Raw genomic sequence first — 10,014 nt, 5'->3', positions numbered from 1 at the left:
GCCCATGGAAAGCATGCTTTGCAGGTAATAAGTGAGAAGAAGATTAATAATCTACAGATGTCCCTGTAGCGAGACACTACCATCACTTTCATGGTGGAACTTACTAACACAAACATGCGCATTATTAAGGCCATGAGGGAAACCTGCCGAATGGTCCTCAAATTGGCCATTCCTAAGGATGTAGAGGCAGATGAATAGGTCCACAATCTTTCTATAGGGGTGTGCGACACTCACATAGAGTTGGCTAAGGTTCAGCTAGAGCTGAACCTACAGATTGCAGATTTACAGTTTAAAGCCAAGCCTTCAACTCTGCCAGAATTAAAGGAGCAGTGCAAAAACACTGTCACGGAGGCAATAGCGGTGGTAGACAGTGCAGTATCAGACTACACATGGCTATTTGAACATTCATTCAAGGTCCTGACGAGTCTGCAGGAGGATCCTAATGTACAGCGGTTGGAGACAGAGGTGCGAGAACTGCAGCAACGCTATGATGAAGTAAAAGGTACAGCACGCACCGTTGCTCTCACACAGAGACTGGTGAAACTGCAGGAGGCCAAAACATTGAAGGAATAGGTAGATGTAGCGCAAGACAAAGAGGCAATGTTGAAGGTGCACTTGAAGCCCTGGTTGGACGAAGCTTATTCAGTCATGACCTCCATTGAAGGCAAGCTTGCTAATCTGCAAGCAACTCAGCAAAAGCTTTAGGCTGACAGTTCAGGACCAGTGATAGGGTAGTTGGTTGAAGAGGTGACACAGGCGGCCGTGTAGTGCACTGCCAAAGTGGCAGTCATACAGGTCAAGCTGAGAGGTCTTCACGCCAATATCTCTGCACCTACATAGTGACTCGAGGGCGAGTCACCATGTTTGTGTTAGGGGCCTGTTGGGAATGAGTTCCCCCAGGAGTCGCTTTGGGGCTAAAATCCCATGTTTTGGTATAATTTTGTAATAAAGTTTAAAAGTCTCCACATTTGGTGGTCACAGAGCGCGAAGGTGTCAAGAGTCATAAAGGGTTGTCCACCCTTATTTTATAAAGTGTCAAGTCGGCTGTAGGTAGAGGCTCTGCAGCTAAGTGCGTAGAGGCCTAGGGTGGAAGTCCACAACTGAGTGCGCAGATCCCTGTAACTGTGTGCACAGGGTGGATAGAGTCTGTATTAAACTGGAAGATATCAATAAAGAGAAGTATTCTACAATTACTGTGTATTTAGTTCCTATTAATGCATCTAATTATATTTAATTTTGGGTTTAATTTACAATGTTTATTTGCTGCGCAAATATATGTGATTGTATCAGTAATTGAACACAAGTAAGGATATTAGTTTACACGGTGCCAACTATGATTGATTAGTAAGATAAGTAAAACACTTGAGATAACTTGGGAACCTATAAAATACATTTTCATAGCTACACGAAACTACTTGGACCACGGATTAGGGCTGTGCGCAAAGGTCAATTGTACACCTTCGCGGAGGTACTAAAGGGTGGAATAAAGGGTAGACTGACAAAACCCTAAGGCTTAGTGACCTGCATGAAAGTAGGGGTAGAGGGTATAAACCGACATCACAACCATCTCAGGGTGTGGAAACTTGGTTCCAGCATCCCCCCATACTGCTTGGGTGAGACTTCGGTCCGCACTCCATGGGCTGGTGCCAAAAGGGCCAGTAGTGTAGGGATTTGTTTGGCTAACTAACGTTGAACCTGGGTTAGGGCCCACAAAGCCAACAGTGAGCAAACTTCGGCATGAGCGATTTGGTCACTTAAACTATCACTCCCTTCAAAATCTGTGTAAATAAAATATGGTGACAGGTCTTCCTATGGTATCTTACAGAGATGGTGCATGTTCCGCATGTGTACTCAGAAAACATCATCGTGATAGTTTAGAAAGACGTGCCTCTTGCCATGCCTCAGCCCCTTTACAGCTTCTGCATAGTGATTTATGTGGTCCAATTCTAGTTGTTTCATTCTCTGGCTACAAGTATTTCTTAACTTTCATTGATGATTTCCCTAGATGCACTTAGGTATACTTCTTAAAACTCAGGAGTGAAGTATTTAACATGTTCTTGGCCTTTAAGGTCTTTGTTGAGAAACAACATGGACATCAAATTCTTAAGCTAAGATCTGAAAATGCCAGAGAATATGTTAACAAAAAATTCATCAACTTTTGCGCTGAGCATGGAATTCAAATGCAACATATTGTTCCATATAATCCACAACAAAATGGTATAGTTGAGAGGAAGAATCACACCTTAAAGTAAATGGCTAATTGTATGCTTTAATCCAAAGGACTTAGCCTTAATTTTTGCACAGAAAAAATTAACTGTGCAAATTACATAGTAAATCGCACTCCTACTAAGGTTTTAAATAATATCACTCCAAAAGAAGCATGGAGCTCAATTAAACCAAATGTAAGTCACTTCCATGTTTTTGGAAGTGAAGCATGGTCCCATATTCCCGATGAGAAACATAAAGCCTTAGAACCTAAGAGTGAAAAATGTATTTATGTTGGATATTCTGAAGATCTCAAAGGATATAGACTTATTCCACTTAAGTCCAAAAATATTATCATTAGAAGAAATGTAAATTTTTCTGAAAATATATCGGCTTACGAGCCTAGTTTGGCAGATGCGCCCCCTATCTCTATCCCTTCTACTTCTAAAAATATTTCTTCTTCAGATGATGATAGCGAGGATGAAAATCCTCCCCCACCTTCTCGCGATCCTCCTTTAGCTCCTCAGCTTCCAAAATGGGTTCGTGCTACTCGGGATACAGCAGGTTCTCTTGCAGGTGATCCTACAAATCAGCGACGTACACGTTTTCAGTTCGATAGAGCCTCTTCTTTACTGGCTCAAGCTTTAGTGAATTATGATCCTGACACCTTTGCAAAAGCTTCAGGCCATCCATATTGGGACGTAGCATTGAATGAAGAATATCATTCATTTTTTGCAAATGATACATGGATCTTGTTCCTCTTCCAAAGGGACAAAAACTTGTTAGATGCAAATGGGTTTCCAAAACCAAGTATGGACCAGATGGAAAAGTTGATAAACATAAATTTCGTCTTGTTGCTAAGGATTTTTTACAAGTTGAAGGCATTGACTATACTAAAACCTTCTCCCCCGTTGCCAAAATGAACTCTATCCACCTTTTTCTTTCCCTTGCTACTTCTTTCAAATGGGAAGTCCATCAAATGGATGTTAAATATGCCCTTTTGCATGGGGACTTGCATGAAGAAATCTATATGGAACAACCTCTTGGCTTTATAGAAACAGACTCCAACCTTGTATGTCAGCTTAAGAAATCCCTTTATGGTCTCATGTAAGCCCCTAGGGCATGGTATGCCAAAATGGATAGATTTATTTTAGATACTGGCTTTTATAGGTGTCATTCTGACAGTACTGTCTACACCAAGAAAGTGGGTAAGTCTCTTATCATTATTGTTCTTTATGTTGATGATCTTATCCTTACTGGTAGTGATCCCAATATTATAAACCATGTGAGATCTAGCCTTAAAAAGCTGTTTGAAATGACAAACTTAGGACACTTGCATTATTTTCTTGGTCTTCAAGTCTTGCAATCCAAGGATGGTATTTTTGTTTCCCAATCCAAGTATGCCTATGATCTACTACACCACTTTCACATGGAATACTATAAGCCAGCCCCTTCTCCCTTTCAGTCTGGAGCCAAAATTTTAGTCACTTGTACTTCCCCTGAAGTTGATGCTACCTTATACCGCCAACTTGTAGGAAAAAATTTGTATTTGACCCATACCCATCCAAAACTTTACTTTGTTATTAGTATTATTGCTCGGTTTATGCAAAACCCACATGAGAGTCATTAGAAAGTAGCTAAAAGAATAATTCATTATGTTTGAGGTAAAGTTTAGTTTGGGATTCATTACAGTGCAGAAGCATCTCCTCTATTCGTTGGTTTCACTGATTCTGATTGGGCTAGTGACCCTAATGATCGGAATTCTACTGCAAGTTATGTCTTCACTCTTGGTTCTGGACCTATTACATGGGCTTACAAGAAACAAAGTGCCATTACTACAAGTTATGTCCTTAACAGAAGCATAGTATCGTGGCATCGTAGAAGCTAGTAAGGAAGTCCTGTGGCTTCGTCAGATCCTGTCATAGTTTGGCTTTCAGCAGCAGCATCCGACTGCACTTTGGTGTGATAATCAAAGTTCCATTCAACTATGAAAATATCCATTCCAACATCAGCGTAGCAAACACATTGAACTACACATGCACTTCATCAGAAAGCTCATTCATCACCATGTTCTCAAAGTGCAATATTGTTCAACTGATGATCAAGTTGCAGACATATTTAGAAAGGCTTTCATAGCGACGAAGTTTACTAAACTTCAATTTATGGTTGGAGTTCAGGAAGTTGTCACTGAGGGGGGATAGGTTCTAATGCCTCCTTCCTTCTCCTATTATGTCATATTTGTACATCCTTCAATCCTATCCCAAGTTGTTCTTAAAGGGGGATGTTAGGATTTCCAACACATAGGAAATAGTTAAGTATAATTTGGTCTACTATACAGTTAGGTATGTAGGTTTTAACCCCGTACAGAAATTATCTGCATACGAATTCTAAAACACAGAAAATAAACAATGCGAGAGCATAACACATAAAACACATATACATAGAGATTTTCCCCTCGATCCCAAAACCGGGACTACCAGCTTGATTTTTCATTATGTTCCTTTTAATGTTACAATACATATTTATACATGTCAAAGCATCCAATATCATGGACTAAAAAATCATCGCGTCCAAAACCATGTGCGAAAAACATGCACAAAACCATAGGTAGGTCCGCCCAACCTAACATAGGGTCCAAAACTAAAATTTTCCAGGGTGCTACCCCGAACCCCATAGAGCGGGGTTACCTGCACCCCTCAAACCCCCTGTGACTCCCCCCTCTACGCAATCGGCGCAACAAAGGGGGGCTCCGCCACCCTCCTATCACCCCAGTTAACTACGTGGGCTAGTCATGGAAAGAATATAACACAACCCAACATTCTCCCACTTGTTGTTTTCTTTCCATAGGGGACCACAAGAGAGCTTAGTCATTTATCCAGCCCTACAATGCCCATTATTTCTCTACACCAAGAGAACTTCTCAGAGCTCACAGATTTTGTCAATGCATCTGTAATATTCTTCAAAGTGTCCACCTTTACCAGCAACACCGTTTTGTCTTCTATCATATCCCTCACAAAGTGATACTAAACATAAATGTGCTTTGTATTTGAATGGTAAGCAGGGTTCTTTGCCAAGAAAATTTCACTTTGGTTGTCACATTCTATCCTTATAGCTCCCTGTACTAACCCCATACTTGAACACAATCTCTGCAACCAAACTGCTTCCTTGTTTGCATGAGTGGTTGCCATGTATTCTACCTCTGTAGTTGATAGTGCCACTACAGATTGTTTCTCACTCATCCAACTAACTGCACCTCCAAATAGGTTAAACACATACCCACTTGTTGATATTCTCTGATCCAGATCTCCAACCTAGTCTGCATCAACAAAGCCATGAATATCCAAAACTCTGTCCAATCCTAGTCTTCCTTGGTAGCACAAACCATAATCACTAGTGCCACACAAATACCTGAAAACCCACTTCATTGCTATCTAATGCCCCTTCCCTGGTTTTGACATAAACCTGCTTAATACTCCACTGTATGTGCAATGTCTGGTCTAGTACAGACCATCGCATACATCAGGCTACTGACTGCACTTGCATATGGAACACGGGATATATCCTCTTCCTCTTCTTCTGTCTTGGGACACTATTTAGCAGATAACTTTACACTTACAGGAATAGGAACCTTCACTGGTTTACTATGCTGCATATTAAACCTCTACAATATTGTCTCGACATACTTCCTCTAGTTTAACCAGAGCTTCCTCTTTGACCGATCTCTTTTAATTTCCATGCACAAAATATATTTTGTAGCACCAAGATCTTTCATGTCCGAATTTGGATGACAATTGGGTTTTCAAATCCTAGATAATTTCTTTGTCATTTCCAACCAGCAACATATCATCCACATACAAGACCAAATAAATAACATGGTCACCAATTAATTTAAAATACACATAGTGATTTTCTTTGCTTCTGGTGAAGCCAAGTCCTCGTATAAATGTATCAAATTTCTGATACCACATCCTTGGTGATTGTTTTAACCCATACATAGACTTTTTTAACTTGCATACCATTTCTTTCTTACCCTTCACCGCAAAGCCTTCAGGTTGATTCATGTAGATTTCCTCTTCCATATCCCTATGAAGAAATGTTGTCTTCACATCCATCTGTTCTACCTCAAAATCAAAAGCAACAATAACAGATAAAAGTAATATAATAGAAGTTACCTTGGCAACAGGAGAAAAAATATCACCAAAATCAATTCCTGGCACGTGGGAATAAACTTTTGCTACCAACCGAGCTTTGTATTTCTCCACCTTTCCTTCTACATTTGTCTTCTTCTTGAACACCCATTTGCTGCCAATGTGTTTCCTTCCATCTGGCAACTCCACCAGATCCCAAGCCTCATTTTTGCGCAAAGATGCCATTTCATCAACCATGGCCTCTTTCCAAAGTTTGCCATGCTCTGAATCTACTACTTCCTTCATAGTTCTGGGATCATCGTCAGTAATAGATAAACCAAAATTTGAATAGAAAGTAGATGGACTATACCTTTTTGGCTGCTTTCTTTCTCGAACTGATCTTCTAACACTTGGAGTTTGTGGCTCTTCATCTTCTAATTCCTCCTCTGTTGTAGAGTTGATTCTTCCTCCTTAAGCTCAAACTCTATCTTCTCAGGTTCCTTTGGTTGGACTTCATGTTTAATAACATCTTTCACCTCTCTGAACACCACATCTCAGTTGTACACAACCTTCCTTGTTACTGGGTTCCAAAGCTTATAACCCTTTAAACCATCCTTATACCCAATAAAGATGCACTTTTCAGATTTACTATCCAACTTGGTTAATTTCTCCTTTAGAACATGTACATATGCATCACGTCCAAATACCCTTAGATGCAAAAGAGAGGGTTTCTTACCAGTCCATACCTCTTGTGGAGTTTAATCCTCCAACGTTGATGAAGGTGATCTATTGACTAGGTAATATGTTGTCTCCACCGCCTCTGCCCAAAATTCCTATGTCCTAACCCAGCACCACTGAGCATGCTTCTTTCCCTTTCCATCAACGTATTGTTCATTCTTTCTGCAACTCCATTTCACTGAGGTGTATATGGAGTAGTTTTTAGTCGTGCTATACCACACTTCTTACAGAATTCTTCAAATTCCTTACTGCAAAACTCTCCACCATTATTTGTCATCAGCACCTTTATCTTCTTCTCTATCTGGTTTTCCACCAAAGCCTTGAATTCTTTAAACCTATCAAAGACTTCAGATTTCTTCTTAAGGAAATATATCCATGTATTCCTTGAGAAGTCATCTATAAATGATACATAGTACACAGAATTACCCAGTGATGGAACCTTCATAGGTCCAAACACATCACTATGCACAAGCTCTAATATATGTTTCACCCTCTTACCACCAGAGGGGAAACTCACCCGATTCGACTTCCCATATACACAATTTTCACAGAAATGAAAATCCAGAGAGCTATTACTCATACCTTATACCATACCTTTACCATGAAGTATTCAAAGGCCCTTCTCTCCAATATGTCCAAGCCTTTGATGCCACAACTTGGTCTTCTCTCCAGAGACCACTAGATTTTTTGCTTCACTTTTAGGATCCACAGAACTGTTGAACCCATCAACAACTATGCTACCTTGCAGCTTGTATAGAGTTCCAATTCGAACTCCTGCATCAATACCAATGCTCCCCGAACCATCTTGTAGGTATCCTTCTCGAACACTATTTTTACACCTGCATCATCCAACTTGCTTACAGAAATTAGATATCTGGCCAATGAAGGAATATGAAGAACACCCAGAATTGTTCTAACCCTTCCACCTTGCAACTTCAACTTTAATTTTCTGCGACCAATGATTCTAGCTTTCCTATCATCCCCTAAGAAGACATCACCACCATCGTATTTCTCATACTTGCAGAACCACTCTCTATGGGGAGTGAAGTGAAAGGATGCACCTGAGTCAATCAACCATGCCTCATGATCTACATGTGTACTTGAAGAAGCCAAGTACACGTCCCCACCTTCATCTGAGGTGGCTTTCGCCTCTACAGAAAGAGCATCATCAGATCCCTTTCCTTTATCAGGAGCTTTAGATTTACAGTCCCTTTTGTATTGCCCTTCCTTTCCGCATTTCCAGCACACCACCTTTACAGGTTTTCCTGGAGATTTAGATCTCCCTCTAGATTTAGATCTCCCACTCAATGACTTATTTTTGTTTCTGTTCTGGGACCGTCCTCATACAGACAAGGCATCACCATTCTGGCTCTCCATATTTTTCCGTCTCATCTCCTCTGTCAGCAAGGATGAGACTATTTCATCAAACTACAAGGCAGTTGCATTGCTACCTATTGCAATAACTAGACTATCCCATGAATCTAGTAGAGAACACAACAAACTGATGCACTTATCTTCATCTGAAATTTTAATATTAACAGATGCTAACTAACTTACCACAGTATTAAATGCATTCAGATGCTTTGTCACCGAGTCTCCATCTTTCATCCTTAGGTTATACAGCTTTTTCTGTAGGAACAGTTTATTCACCAGAGACTTAGATTGGTACAAAGTCCCTAACTTGTCCCACAAAGCCTTCGCTGTAGCTTCCCCTGATACATTCAGCAATACTGAATCTGAGACACAAAATCGTATTGTGCTCTTTCCCTTCCAATCCAACTTCTTCCATTATTCATCGGAACTCCTGTTGGTTTAGTACCCAGATCTACTGCGATCCATTGATCTTTATCCACCAACAGATCCTCGATCTTGAGTTTCCACAACTCAAAAATCTGACCATTAAATTTCTCGATCTCTGTCTTTCCACTACTCGCCATCTTCTTTCACCACTAGAATCAATCTCACAGATCTCCCACTGAACAGGGTCTACCACAGGCCCAAGCGAAACCCCTCAGCAACAAAGGCATCCCCTTGAAGCCAAAATAACTCTGATACCAAATGTAAGTTTTAACCCCATACAGAAATTACCTACATATGAATTCTAAAACATAGAAAATAAACAATGCGAGAGCATAACACATAAAACACATATACACAGAGATTTTATCCTGGATCCCAAAACTAGGGCCACCAGCTTGATTTTTCATTATGTTCCTTTCAATGTTACAATACATATTTATACATGTCGAAGCATCCAATACCACGGACCGAAAAATCATTGCATCCAAAACCATGTGCAAAAAACATGCACAAAACCATAGGTAGGTCCACCCAACCTAACATAGGGTCCAAAACCAAAATTTGCTAGGGCGCTGCCCTGGACCCCATAGAGTGGGTTACATTCACCCCTCAAACCCCCTATGACTCCCCCTGCTACACAATCGGCGCAATGAAGGGGGGCCTCCACCCCCTCCTAACCCCCCGGTTAATTACGTGGGCTAGTTGTGGAAAGAATATAACACAACCCAACAAGGTAAAGTGTGTTTCTTTACTATGTACATTTGTAACTTACAATCTGACGGTCACCATATGTTCTAGACATGAAGTGATCCGACAGTGCATTCTCTCCTCGATATTACCGACACTTGATCTATGGCTTAACACCCGATTGATCCATGATCTCTATTTAAAGATCATGGAGGGTAATTTTTAGGGTGACCATTCATGAGAGAAGCTTATGTAAATTTTCTTTCTTTTATTAATAAATTTCTCGAAGTGGTTGTGTTGGCTCAAGCCGTGGACTGTTTCCCTCTTTGAGGGTTTTAACCACATCAAGAATACTGGTGTATTGATCTATGATCTGTTTATGAGCGATGTCCTTCCATACCTTAGATGTTGTTTTGATTTTCTTATCCTGAGGTATAGATCATCCTTTTCTCCTACA

The sequence above is a fragment of the Pinus tabuliformis genome, chromosome 9 (assembly GCF_031772625.1).
Source record: "Pinus tabuliformis cultivar Carrire ecotype Pingquan chromosome 9, CPIR1, whole genome shotgun sequence".
Classification (NCBI taxonomy): domain Eukaryota; kingdom Viridiplantae; phylum Streptophyta; class Pinopsida; order Pinales; family Pinaceae; genus Pinus; species Pinus tabuliformis.
The sequence above is the reverse complement of the archived record's forward strand: the minus strand, read 5'-3'. Positions refer to the sequence as shown.